General features: G+C 43.5%; 1 protein-coding gene across 2 annotated transcripts in view; it reads left to right on the top strand.

Annotated features, from left to right (window-relative positions):
- ECE1 (endothelin converting enzyme 1) overlaps positions 1-13,225 on the top strand; it is a 65,950-nt gene that overhangs the window by 23,617 nt on the left and 29,108 nt on the right. The window lies entirely within an intron of this gene.

Raw genomic sequence — 13,225 nt, 5'->3', positions numbered from 1 at the left:
GTCTTTGATCGATCAAATGGCCTAGGTCAATGATGGCGAACCTTTTAGAGACTGGGTGCCCAAAACTGGAACCAAAAGCCACATACTTTAAATTGGCATTTGGCACTGTGAAAAACTTATGGTTCCCTGCTGTGTCAGATTCAAACGTACTGAAGAAAGATGGAGAAATTATTGTAGCTTCCCTCTTCTCAGGGCCTGTGATTCATCCTGTTAAGGGGCTTCAATGATAATCCAGCTCTGTCCACACCTCCTTGCTCCTCTTGTACTTCAAGTCACTGACCTAGGTAATTGGTAACTACATAAAATACAAACTACATGGAGAACACAACTACAGAGGTTTCCTTTCCTGGTCTTCCTGGATTGTGTGTGTGTGTGTCAGCAGCTCCTGGATATATCCTGTAGCAGGAGTCACATCCAGTGCCTGACCATGTACATATATAGACTCATGCACAATAGCATCTATATATCTATTTGCAACATCCCCCACCGGGGCCTAGCCTTTTCTTGGGGCCTATAGACAGCCGGGGCCCGGAATACCTGAGTGGCTGGCGGTTGCGGCCTAGGCACGCTATTGTCACGGTGCTTGGTACGGGGGAACCGGAGGGCTGTCCTACAGCCTGGCAGGTCTCCAGCAGGGTGGTGTTGGCAAGAAATGATGAGGGAGAGGCTGCTATAGCGGTTCTCCCTCGGGCAGCCCTTTGGTGTCTAGAGTATGAGTCTCTGTGTGGTGGACAGGGTGCCCGTGATGGTGACAGCCGTAGTAGCAGGGACCAGACTGAGGCAGATGTTGAACAAAAATAACTTGCAGTTCCTTATTGGAACCGACAGGAACCGAAGCAACGTGCCTTGACAAATGGTGGAATGCTGGAGATGCAGTTGGAGAGGAACCACAGGAATGGATCATCAGCCTGGATGCAATGGCAGGCTGGGAGATAGCTGTGTCCTAGTAGGATGCTTCAGTTTGTCCTGGGTTGCTTCAGATCTCACCCTTGAAGGTAGGATGATGCCCCTTTCTCTCACTAGCTAGCTCCTCAGAGCTGCTCAGGCAGTGAGCTGAGCTCTGGCTGCACTGGTCTGGTGTGCTGGCTGCACTGACTCTTCTGAGTCTCTAATCCACACTGATCTCTAGAACTTTCCTGACCAGGGGTTTTATTACTCCCACTGGTCAGGTGGTGGTTCCTCCTCCAATCGCATCCCAGCTTACAGACATAAGATTATAACAACTGTGATTTGGTTGACACATATTACATCACATTTGACAATTAACAGGCAGACTCTACCGCTGCAGTGTTATATAGTGACCTGTGGGGTTGATCAGACCCTACACAGGCTGCAAGCTACATGTTAGGACGTATTCGCAACAACCCCTCTGCCTTGCATCGGCAGGGATGTTGCATATTCCTCCACTACACGTGCAGGGTACGGATCCATGTGTGAATGGGATATAGCTACAGGTTGTACGTGCAGTTGCACTAATATATACACACGCACCACAGACTCTTATGTATGGTAAAACACAGAACACCTGGAATATCTATAGGTAAATGTATAAAGTCTTCCTCCTATACATTCACAGAAAGCACGCAATATAACCTGGTTCCTTGGGTAAATTGCTTGTCCAGGAGGGTCAGGAAGCCAAGAGATTTCTGGCTTCACCAGCCCAAATATCCCTGTGGGCAGCTTTTGCCCACCCTCCATAACTCCACCCCCCCCCCCCCCCCCAAGACCACTCAGACCCTAAAATGGAGAATGTCACACCTGGTTTATGATGAAGGCAGAGGCCACTTGGTGATTAGGAACAGACCTCACTGCAGAAGATCAGTGACTGCTGTCAGTATATACTGTATCATTTCCCCTATATGAAATATATATATATATATATATCACAGAGCAGAAGGTTCAGTTAGGAACAATGTTCCCCTGTAACAGAGGGTATCGGACCCATTTTGACTCTCTTGCATGCACTTTAAGGGTGCGGTCAACATGGCACGTGTGTGTGTGTGTTTTGTTTGTTTGCATTGCAGAGTCCCGTGTGTTTTACATGTTGCCTTCCTTTTTGACCGTTCCCGCAATAAAGAAATTATTTGAAGCCATCCAAACATATGGCAACATGTAAAAGCACATGCATTTTCAATGCGTTGAAAAATATCACACTATGTCTGACCCTCCATTGCTACTGAAAAGAATATCCATGTGTACATCGCCTTTCCCTGTATTTGAGTGATTATCCTGTTTTGATCAATGTTTTGAATTTGTTGATGTGGAGGTAGTTCTCACGTTATGTGCCCTGTGTGGGTGGTAGTGCCAGTGCAGGGGACTGGAGCGATGCCACCTCCTGCCACCTGTGCACTAGGTCATCACAATGCATTTTATTTCTAGCAGGGAATCTCCAGTGTGAACCGATGAATAATCCCCTGTCCTCGTGTAGGAAAATGATTTTCATGTATCTATGGAACTAAATCTATTAAAAGAACTTTCCAGAGACGATGGGGGAATTTAACATTACAATTTTTGTCTTTGACTCGGTCGTCTGTTCAATTCCATTTTTGTTTTATCTAAATTCATCAAGTGAGCCCATGGTATCTTTTTTTTTTGTTTTTTTTGCGTATGTTTTTGCAAAATGTGTTTTTTGTTTTGCGCACATGTCCCTTGACGTTTTGATAAATTTGGTAGTGTTTTTTTCTCCTATTTCTACACCAGGGGGCGACGAGTCATTTTGCGCCTAAATGAAACTTTGTGCCAACTCGCAAATCACAAATTCGGTTCTATGAAAAATGAATTTGGCGCATTTTAAATTGACTTTGCATTCTCCTATGTTCATTTGGTGCAATGGAAAGTGGCGAAACAGCAGCATTTGTACCACAACCGTGCCAAACACAGAGAATGAAGTGCCCCCAATGTATCTTTTACCATGGGAGATACGCCAGCAAGTCAGACTGTATCAAAGTCTTCATATCTGATCCTGTTATACTAAACCTACACATTGCTCAATCCTACAGATTCCATTAAAACATCAGTGGTTACACGCAAGTGCAGAAATTCCCAGATTTCATACATGCCAAGGCTGAGGAATGATCCTGGATACCAACTTGTTAACCACTGAATTGCTGTATTTGAGCCATTAAAGCAAAGATTCCAAAAATTATCTTTTTTTCATTTTAAAGTTAAAAATGCCGAGCGTCAAATTTTTTTTTTTTTTTTTTTAGTTAGAAATCTAGGATTATTTGGCGCCAACAACAAAGGAAACTGCCCCCTATGGGAACACGAGTGACCTGCAAATCTGTACTGGATTTAAAGGAAACCTACCACTTGAAGTGGCAGGTTTAAGAAGAAAACATTGAGCACCAAATATGTCTCAGGTAGCCCCGTCCTACCTGTACCTACCGTCACGTGGGTGAAACCATTAACTTAATCTCCCTGTAGGTTATACACTTAGTGCAAAAACTTTTTAATTACATTCCCATAAAATCGCCCTCAGGGGCCTTATCCCGCAGCTGCGTGACAAACTCTTCACCCTATCTCAATAGCGGGCATCTTCGCTCATGAAGGTGGTCCCAAGAGGAAGCCAGAAATGACACCCTGGCTTCCACCTTAAGGGTGGAAGGAAGGGTGGCCCCACCTTACCTACACCCCATTTTCACTCTCCTTTCGTGAACCATTGACCAATTGTAAAGCAGACAAAGTGTTAAGGCATGCATCCGCCTATCTGCTGCACCTGACAACCTACTTATAACGGCTGCACAGCAGTTGTGGTGGCTCTCCAATTCCTTGTGGTGCTTATAGAGCCGCTCACTGCTGTAAAAGTTCCTTACCACAATTGCCTTCTAGCTGCTCCCTTGTTTTTTGGGATCCCTTTATAGTTATTTCTATTAATAGAAACAGTAATGAAGTTTAAAAGCATTCCCTTTTGAGGAATAGCACTTGTTAGTAGTTGGTACCAAAGTTGGTTTTGTTTGGGGTTCTGCTATCCATCTGCTTAAGCCACTATGTGACACATTGTATGTTTCTTGCACTATTTAGTTGCAAATAAATTCTAACTAGTCTTAATAAAACCTTGATCCTAGAATTGTTCCTCTATATTGGTGGTTCTCGCTGTTCCTCATATTGTGGTGACCCACCACCACCTCCCCAACCATAAAATTTTCGTTGCTACATCATAATTGTAATTCTGCTACTGTTATGAATCCTATCCCACCAGGACACAGTCACAGGGAAGCCCCCAGTAGCACATTTGGTAGAGAAAAAAAGTTTCGCTTCTCTGCCCCCCCCCTCCCCCCCCAGATTGAGAACCATTTGCTCTATATGGACATGTGAGAAGTTTGTGTGCTCCCCAGTTTCTCGTATCCTGTTCTGGTAATCGCCCTCCTCCTGCTTCCAAACATTGCAATAATGTGCTGCCTGTGTGGAGGAACCTGCCTAATGTATTATGCTTGGTTATGGTATCTATGTAGGTAGCCTAGCTCTTGTATTAATGAAACTAGTTAATGCACTGTGGCCATGTAAGCTTAATTTGGTGTTTAATTCAACAAAGTTAAAAACCCAGACCGTGCTACAATAGGTCTGTAACCCCAGCACCTTTGCCATCTGCACTTGCAACACCCCTGCCGATGCAGGATTAAACCTAGTGTTGCAAAATCGACAAACCATAGGATTTCTCTGAACCTGATCAATTCAGGGGGACCTCCAGTGTCTGGAAATGGTACTACAGCAAGTAAATATCTGCCTGAAAAGGAATGTGATTTCTTGCAACCAATGAGATGCATTATCACTATAGTGTAAAGTGCTAGTTGGATAACGAGCTTGCCACCTCTCAAAGAAAGTTTATAAAACCCCCATGTGGCTGGAAAGTTCCAGACTTCTAGATTCTGAGCTTCATAAAAGCACTCGTGTCTGTGGGACGCTGCCCTGACACATGTGACCTGAGTGGAGACCAGGCCCCAAGCAGACCTCCACCTTCAGGATTCTGCCTCATCCTACTGCAAAAGCAGCCATCTATCCCCTCCCTTGAAGCTACCTGTACCAGGCGGTGAGCACCTCTCCTGAGGAGCGATATCCAACCAGCCATATCAACCCAGTTGATATTACTGCTGTTGTGGCAGTTGCTGCGTTCCCAATGAACAAACTGTAAAGCTGTCAATGTACAATCCCTGCCTCAAAGTGATCGCTGTTTAAGGCTGTTAACACCAAGGGTGCCCCATTGACAACCACCAGGGATCCCTACATCTACTTTTGGGTTGCTCCAGGGAGAAACCTTCAGCCTCTCCCTCCAATTTCTTGCACTTCCACTTGCACGAGACCTGCCAGGCTGTGGATGAGGCCTCTGCTCCGTGTTACCCAGCACGTGACCACAGACTAGTGCTATCCCCAACCACGATAAAGGCTAGGCCCTGGAGGGGATGTTGCACAGGGCGACCATTTTTGGTACATGTTGATGTTGGTTTCCTTCCATCATATCGCCCATAATTTGATGGCGTCTTTGACACTTTAAATAACTTCTTGGGGATGATTTAAGGAATTCTTGGCTTGATAGACTAGGCAGCCTCCCTTATACAGAACAGATGTGGGATTCTACAGGACTTGTAAAGCCTCTTGATGCACTGCACCTGCCAAGGGCAGGATCTAAGCCAGACATACGTTGCGGCAGTGAATAGACGCACTTCTGCATTTGTTCATCTGATCCTGGCCTGTGGTGGGTGTGTTTGTTTTGTTTTTTTTTCCCCTCTATGCTATTGATATCTATTTTGGATCCCGGACCAGGATCCTCATTCAGCTTTGTATTAAGAGCCTGTGGTCTACTTGTTCTGTATCTTCTGGCGTGACGCATTAGTTTCTGACTAGGAGTTGTTGAACTGGAAAGGTTTCCCTTCAAGGTGGAGGTTTATTTGTGTGAAACCTCTTTTTAAATCCAAGTCTTAAAAGTGTAAAAAGCCCACTTTGGGTGTTTCCAATGGAACCTTCTCCTGAGACACTCCCTGTGTCTTTGGCCTCGCAGCCTTTGAATGTTGCAGAAAGATCTACAGCTTCTCTATCCAGACGAGCCATTTTATGGACAAAGGCAAATGGCAAAGTTCAAAGAGTTTGATACATCAATCAATAGAGCAAGTTCAAGAAAACATTACTTCAATAAACCCTTAAATGAAACCTACCATTTTGGTTTGATGCATTATGAACCAAACATACCTTGAGAATGCTGTAGCTACACTGATGCAGGATCATATCTTGGCTTATCTTTGAGCTGAGTGGTTTTGCTGATAAAACAATTATAAAATTATAATGAAGCTTACTCCTGTGCCTGGCCCAGCTCTTCTCCTAGCACATTAGTTTTTTTACTGCTTCACAGGATGATGTAATCCCTGGGTTGTGCCTGAAGGAAGAATAATCAATTGCTGCACCATCCCCCAGCTGCTGTGTATGATTGATCCAGCTTAGTTTGATTAGTCATGTCTTGACTAGGCTCCATGTGTAATGTGTTTATGTAGGCAACCACTCTGACCTAGCTTTCCCAAGGTCCTGAATGTTATTGTTTTTCAGCAAAACCACTCAACCTCCGGGGATTAACCAAGATATGATCCTGCATCAGTGCAACTACAGCATTATCAATGTATGTTTGGTTCATAATGCATCAAATCAAATGGTAGGTTTCCTTTAAAAGAAATCTACCCTCAAAGGGGGAGTAAATCTGGGAGAGTCCCTTGTTGAGAAGGACCTGGGGGTACTAGTAGATCATAAATTGAATAACCGCACAATGTCAATCAGCTGCCTCTAAAGCTAGTAGGATCTTGTTATGTATCAAGTGGTATGGACTCTCGTGATAGGGATGTAATATTACCAAGTACAAGGCACTGGTTCGGCCTCACCTGGAATATGCTGTCCAGTTCTGGGCACCGGTCCATAAAAAGGAGGCACTGGAGCTGGAGAGAGTTCAACGTAGAGCCACAGAAATGATAAGGGGTATGGAGGGTCTTAGTTATGAGGAAAGATTAAAACTAGATTTATTTAGTCTGGAAAAGAGACGACTACAAGGGGACATGATTAATTTATATGAATGGTCCATACAAAAAATATGGTGGTAAGATGTTCCAGATTAAATCAAATCAAAAGACGAGGGGGCACTGCCTCCATCTGGAGAAAACAAGGTTTAATCACCGGAGGACACAGGGTTTTTTTGCTATGAGAACTGTCAATCTGTTTAATAGCCTGCCTCAGGCGCTGGTCACTGCAGGGACAGCAGAGAGCTTCAAGAAGGGTCTAGATGCCTTTTTAAACCTAAATAACATAGGTGGTTATGTTATATAGAATTGTTTCCCCTAAATCCCTTCCTCATCCAATCCCTAACCTTCCTTGGTTGAACTTGATGGACAAGTGTCTTTTTTCAACTGTATAAACTATGAAAGGCGAGCATGATAAACAAGAGTCCCTTATTCAAAGATCCGGCACCGTGACACTTCTGTATTCGTTATCCCTGACCTCGTTCCTAAAAAAAAAAAAAAAATTATATATATATATATATATATATATATATATATATATATATAATTTTTTTTTTATAATTATGCCACAAGGGCTCTGGGGTGTTTTCAGAGCTCCTCAGTGCTGAAGATTCAGACTTGTACAATGAGCAGAACATGTCTCTCTCAACTGCCTGTGTAATGCAGCAGCAGGAAGTGCAGGGTAGACGTGCTCTGCTCATTGTAGCAGCTACAGCACTGAGGGGTTCTGGTAACACTCACCAGAGCTCCTCAGGCTCATTAGAATAATTATATAAGCTTGATTTTTAGAAGGAAGAAGGGCATGGATAACGAATAAGAAAATTGCCAGTGTCTCAGTGCCTGGATCTGAGCAAGTGCCCCTGGCTTGTCATAATAGATTTCCTTTTAATTTTGTCAAGCTTATTTACACTTTTAAAGGTCATGTATCTTTGCCCAGTGTGGGCGCTTTATCCAAAAAATTTTTGAAGCAACTGATTTAGTTGCATATAGTCAAGGAGGCAGGGAGTACAGCACGGAGGCCGAGCTCTCCACATCTCGAGACACCCCCTCCTGTTGTGATTAACATAATACTCCAGACTTGGTGAGCGTTACTGATGTCCCCAGATGTATGGATGTCAGAATGTGGCAGGGTGAGCTTCACTTCAGTGCTGAACTCTCTGCCTCGACTTTTTATACAACCACTTTAAATCTCCCTTCAAAGTAGATTTTCTGACCATGAAACAAATGAGATCGAGAAGGTGTTTACTTTCTGGGTCTGTTTAACAGTTCCCCCAGGCAGTAGAGTTTGGGTTCATCCCTGGGTACACTACGCTTTCTCTGCTTGGGTGCATTGGTCCAATACTCGGGGCCGGATTAAGGTTGGTTGGGGGCCCATGGGCGCAAAATCTGGTGGAGGTCCCCACTGTGTAGCGTATGTACATATCCTACTGCTCACTATCCCAGCAGTCACTCGGCTACATACACCAGCCTCATCTCCAGTAACACCCCTACCAGTTCACCCCTACCAGATATGCAGTCCCATGTAACATGCACCTCAGCCACACCGGGATCGCGTGCCAATCACGTGGGGGGGGCGATCGCATGATGCCCGGGAGCCCCCCCTATAATCCGACCCTGCCAATAGTCATGAATGACGTGTGCCCCTCGCTCTGTGCATGTGCAGGGCACCTGCGGCCAAAATCATGACTCGCTTAGCTGAGAGGTGGCAGGCCAGCTTAAACGGGTTGTCTAAAGATGAAAAAACCTGAGCAATGTAGAGGGGGGAGGGCTGCTTAAAAAAAATGAGAACATGTACTTACCACCTCAGTCCCTCCCAGTGTCCCACGCCAGTCTCTCTGTGCCATGACTCTGTTTATGGCGCACCAAAGCTGTGCTTAGACCACTGTCAAGGGATATGGTGATGGAATGGAGAAACGTTTGTTTGGGTTTGTTTTTTTTTTTTGGGGGTTGGGTTTTTTGTGATGCCTTCCATACTGCTTCCCATTCAACAGTTCTCATACTCCCGATTTTTCCAAAAATGAGTAATGCTTACAATAAAGCCCGAAATGCATCAGTTTTTGCACAGACTATGCACATTGTCCTGTCGCACATTTTAATGGATGAAGAATAAAGAATTTATCTGGATATGGGACAAGAAAATTGGATTACTGTACTGCTATACTCCTAGCAGGTTGGATCCCTCTGCATACAGGAGCATTGTAAGAGTTATTCCCATAAGACTTTTAGGTCCAAGTATTGGGTCCCACTTGCAGTTTGTTTGTTTTCATTCTTATTTGCTTGTACAGGCGGTCCCCTACTTAAGAACACTCGACTTGCATACGACCCATAGTTACAAACAGACCTCTGGATATTGGTAATTTATTTTACTTTAGTCCTAGGCTACAATAATCAGCTATAACAGTTATCACAGGAGTCTGTGATGAGGCTTTAGTGATATTGATTCTTATGACAACCCAACATTTTTAAAATCCAATTGTCACAGAGACCAAAAAAGTTCTGGCTGGGATTTCAATGATAAAATATACAGTTCAGACTTGCATACAAATTCAACTTAAGAACAACCCTAAAGATCCTATCTTGTATGCAACCCAGGGACTGCCTGTATATGAAAAACTATTGGTAACCTAGAACTAGTAACTGTATTGGTGTCTACTCGTGGCCGTGAACTGAAAGATTAGGGGTTGGATGGCAAATTTAAGGTTTCTACCACCTTGATAGTTGCATCTCTTGTCCTCAGCCCTTTTCCTGCTTCACATAGCGAACGCCCTAGGATTGTGGGCTACGGCACCAAAAAATGAGGGGACAAGAGGGTGAAATGGTTATTCTAAACAAATATTTGCTGTAGTAAAAAATCTGTAGATTTTGGTGTACCTTCCCTTCCTCGTTGTCCATATAAACTCATGTTGTAATAACTTTGTTGTGGAAGTTAAGGAATTGGTATCTTCAATTTTGTTACGGATTGAATTACCATTACAAGAATGTCAGGCTCAGAAATGAGAACAGGAATTTGCTGCTGTTCCCATTATCCACGAAACTCCCTACCTGTCAGCCCTCTCCATAATCCTCTTGCCGCATTGTTTTGCTGCATGGGGTAGTCCGAAGGTTGAAAAAGATGGCTGCTCTTGAACAAAAATAGCGCCACGCCTGACCATGGCTCGTGCTGGTATGACACCTTATCTACATGGAGAGAAACGGAATGAAGTTGTAATACCCTGCACCATACATGATCAGGTTACTGCGGTTTATGGAAGAAAGCGGATTAGGTATTTAACAGCTGGACAACCCCATTTAATGTCTAATTTGGGCATACCCCTTTTTAGGAAAGGTGTGTAATCTTTTGCACAAGGTTCCCTGGAGAAGATGCTATCCTGCAGTAGTCGTAACAAATAGTCATGAACAAATAGTTGTGTACTATTCTACTGGGAAGCCATTTCACCTGGATGGCTATAAAGTATATAACGCATAGTGATTGTCTAAACGGCCATAGGCTTTATTTGTTTTGTGAATGTAAAGTGCTTTGGGTTTTTAAGATGCAAATAAAAATGCAGCAGTTTGACCATAAAATCTACTTTTAGACTTTACCAGGAGACACAGATCCTCTGACTTCATCCCCTGCTGGTGGCTTCCCATACACGTAAACTATATATATTATATAATGACTTCCACTCTCCATTCTAGTCACTGGGCCCCTACCGACCCATTGGTTTATGGCACCATCTGCTGGATTATAAAATAACATGCATTTCTGAATGAAGAGTTGGGTTCTCTGTGTTGTGGGAGTTCTTGTATATGGGGGAGAAGTTTTGAAGATCAAGGCCAAAATGGGGCGCACAAGTATCTGAAGACTCAATAACTTATGGCTTAGAAGTGGTCATGATGGTCTGCACCCAAGAGCAGCTGGATAGTCCCTGGATGCCCCTTCTACCAGTGTCTGATCAGTAATATAGTCGCCAACTGTGTTTTATATGAATGTCATATGGTGCACAATGGTAAACTGTAGCGTACATGCTGGGATGGATGGGGTAACCGGAAATTTCTCCATGGCAGCCCGGAGATGTGTGGAGGGGACTGGTTGTGGAAAAGTATCAGATGGTTAATATTCCATGGAATGAGTTGGGCACTTTTTAGCCACTAGATGGTGACAGAGGAGAGATGAACAAACCAGGCAGCAGTGTTATGTCAGGTTATTATGCAATATTTTCAAATGTAACAAGTGTAACAATACAATAAAAACAAGCTAGATAAATAATAAGGGTTAAAAACAAGATCACCAGATAAAAGGTAAAAATCACAGAACCGCCAGGGTAGCAAGTAAAATCCAAAGGCAGGGCTACAACTAAAAAAAAAAACAGGGGTGTAACTAGAGTGATTTACGAAACGCAAATGTTAACGCTTGAGTTTTTGTAAACGCAAGTGTTCACAGCTATTTAATTAGGCAAATCCCTCTTCAGCTTTTGCAATGTGTTTTTAAAGGCATGCGTTAAACGTGACATGTGACCGCACCGTCCGGGGGTACGACAACTCGTTGCAGAAAACAGTTTTGATGTTTTAGGTGCAGTTTTATTATAACAGGTGAACAACATGAACTGAATAAGTGAATTACATTTCCTAAACCGGTATCCCCTTTAAAATTTCAGTGTGTTTAAAATTGATGCTTTTGTGTTTCTATTGCTCTAAAGCGGCCAAAGGCATAGTTTCATGTAAAATTCATGCGTCGGAGCACCACGTGTGACCGCTACATGAAAGTGTTTTGTAATTTTAGAATCGTGTTCTTTTACAATGATCACATTTACATTTTTGTGCTTTTAGAATAGTTAATGAAGTAAACTTAAATTTTTATTTTACTCAAGTTAGGATACATCCACATAGGACAACACAATCACATTGATATTTAGGAAATCGGCATCAGCGGCTGATGTTGGAACCTGTGCGCCACAATGTTGCAAAGACCTCCTAGACGTAAGAGGACCTGCGGGGGGGGAGGGGGGGCGTCCGAAATGAGTAATGACTCATTTGTAATGACCAGGCTGGCTGGTTAGTTATATACTAGGGGCTGGCTATAAACTGAGTGGGGGGGCAGCCTAGCTAGTTATATACTGGGGGCTGGCTGGTTATATACTGGGGGGAGGCTATGACCAATGCATTTCCCACCCTAGGTTATACTCCGTCAATAGATATTCTCCGGTTTTTTGGCTTTTTTTGTGTGGTAAAATTAGGAGACCTGGTTTTTATTTGGGTCGGCTAAGGCCGGTGACACGCGTGGCGTTTTGAGGCCATTTTTTGGCCCGTTTTTAAGCAGTCCATTAAAAGCATGCGTTTTTGGACGGTTTTCCCAATTTATCTCCATTAAAAACGGGCCAAAAAAAAGGGTTCAAAAGTCACTGTATATACTAGAGTATAAGGCCATGAGACACGTAATTACAAAACCCATGCCTTGCCATGTGTGAACTCTCAGCACTGAGTGCCGTTGACCTCCCATCTAGACCATCATACAGGTTTGCTTTGTGGCACTTAAGATGTTCATCTTATCCATAATTGTGAATATACTTGATATCTGGTTGTGATTAGGACCTAGTGTATATATTGTTGCATATAAGCTTCTTCAAGGGAGGTGCAATATAATCTGTATGTGAGGTTATGTGGACAAGGCTGGTTTATTCATGTGACTGAATGCATTTTTCAGGGGTGGAGAAGAGATTAGGGTTATAAACACCTACAGCCAAAGACCAGTTTGCAAATGTGTCAAACCACAAAAACAGAACACGTGAATGTGGCCTGAAAAAGGATCCACAGCTATCGCACCCTCAAAAACGTCCATGAGCAGTGAGCATCTGTAGAGGACAGGGTGCCCCCCTTCATCCCATTTTACACTGAAATTCAGCATTTCAGTATAATCTTCTACATGAAAATGTATCGCCGACTCCCAACGTGATAACCGGCCTCTGTCACATGGGGGGGGGGGGGGTCCGGCTTCAACAGTCTATCAAAACCAATACCCCCACAATTCACGTACAGTGAGCATTCAGAATTGATACATTCTGCAAGTAATTACACTGTGTTGCTTTATCAGCCTTTTAGAGAAGGCTATGGATTTGTCTCACTTGTGGGCCTAACATAGGACAAGACAAACGGTGAGATAGTGGCAGAAAGTCCCAAGACTTGATACAATTTTATGGGCTGCAGCATTTTTTTTTTCTACTCATGCAGGGAAATGCATAAATGAGTGAAGTAATACT

Source organism: Engystomops pustulosus, chromosome 6 (assembly GCF_040894005.1).
Source record: "Engystomops pustulosus chromosome 6, aEngPut4.maternal, whole genome shotgun sequence".
NCBI classification, from domain to species: Eukaryota; Metazoa; Chordata; class Amphibia; order Anura; family Leptodactylidae; genus Engystomops; species Engystomops pustulosus.
Note: the sequence above shows the minus strand (reverse complement) of the source record. Positions and strands in the feature narration are given on the sequence as shown.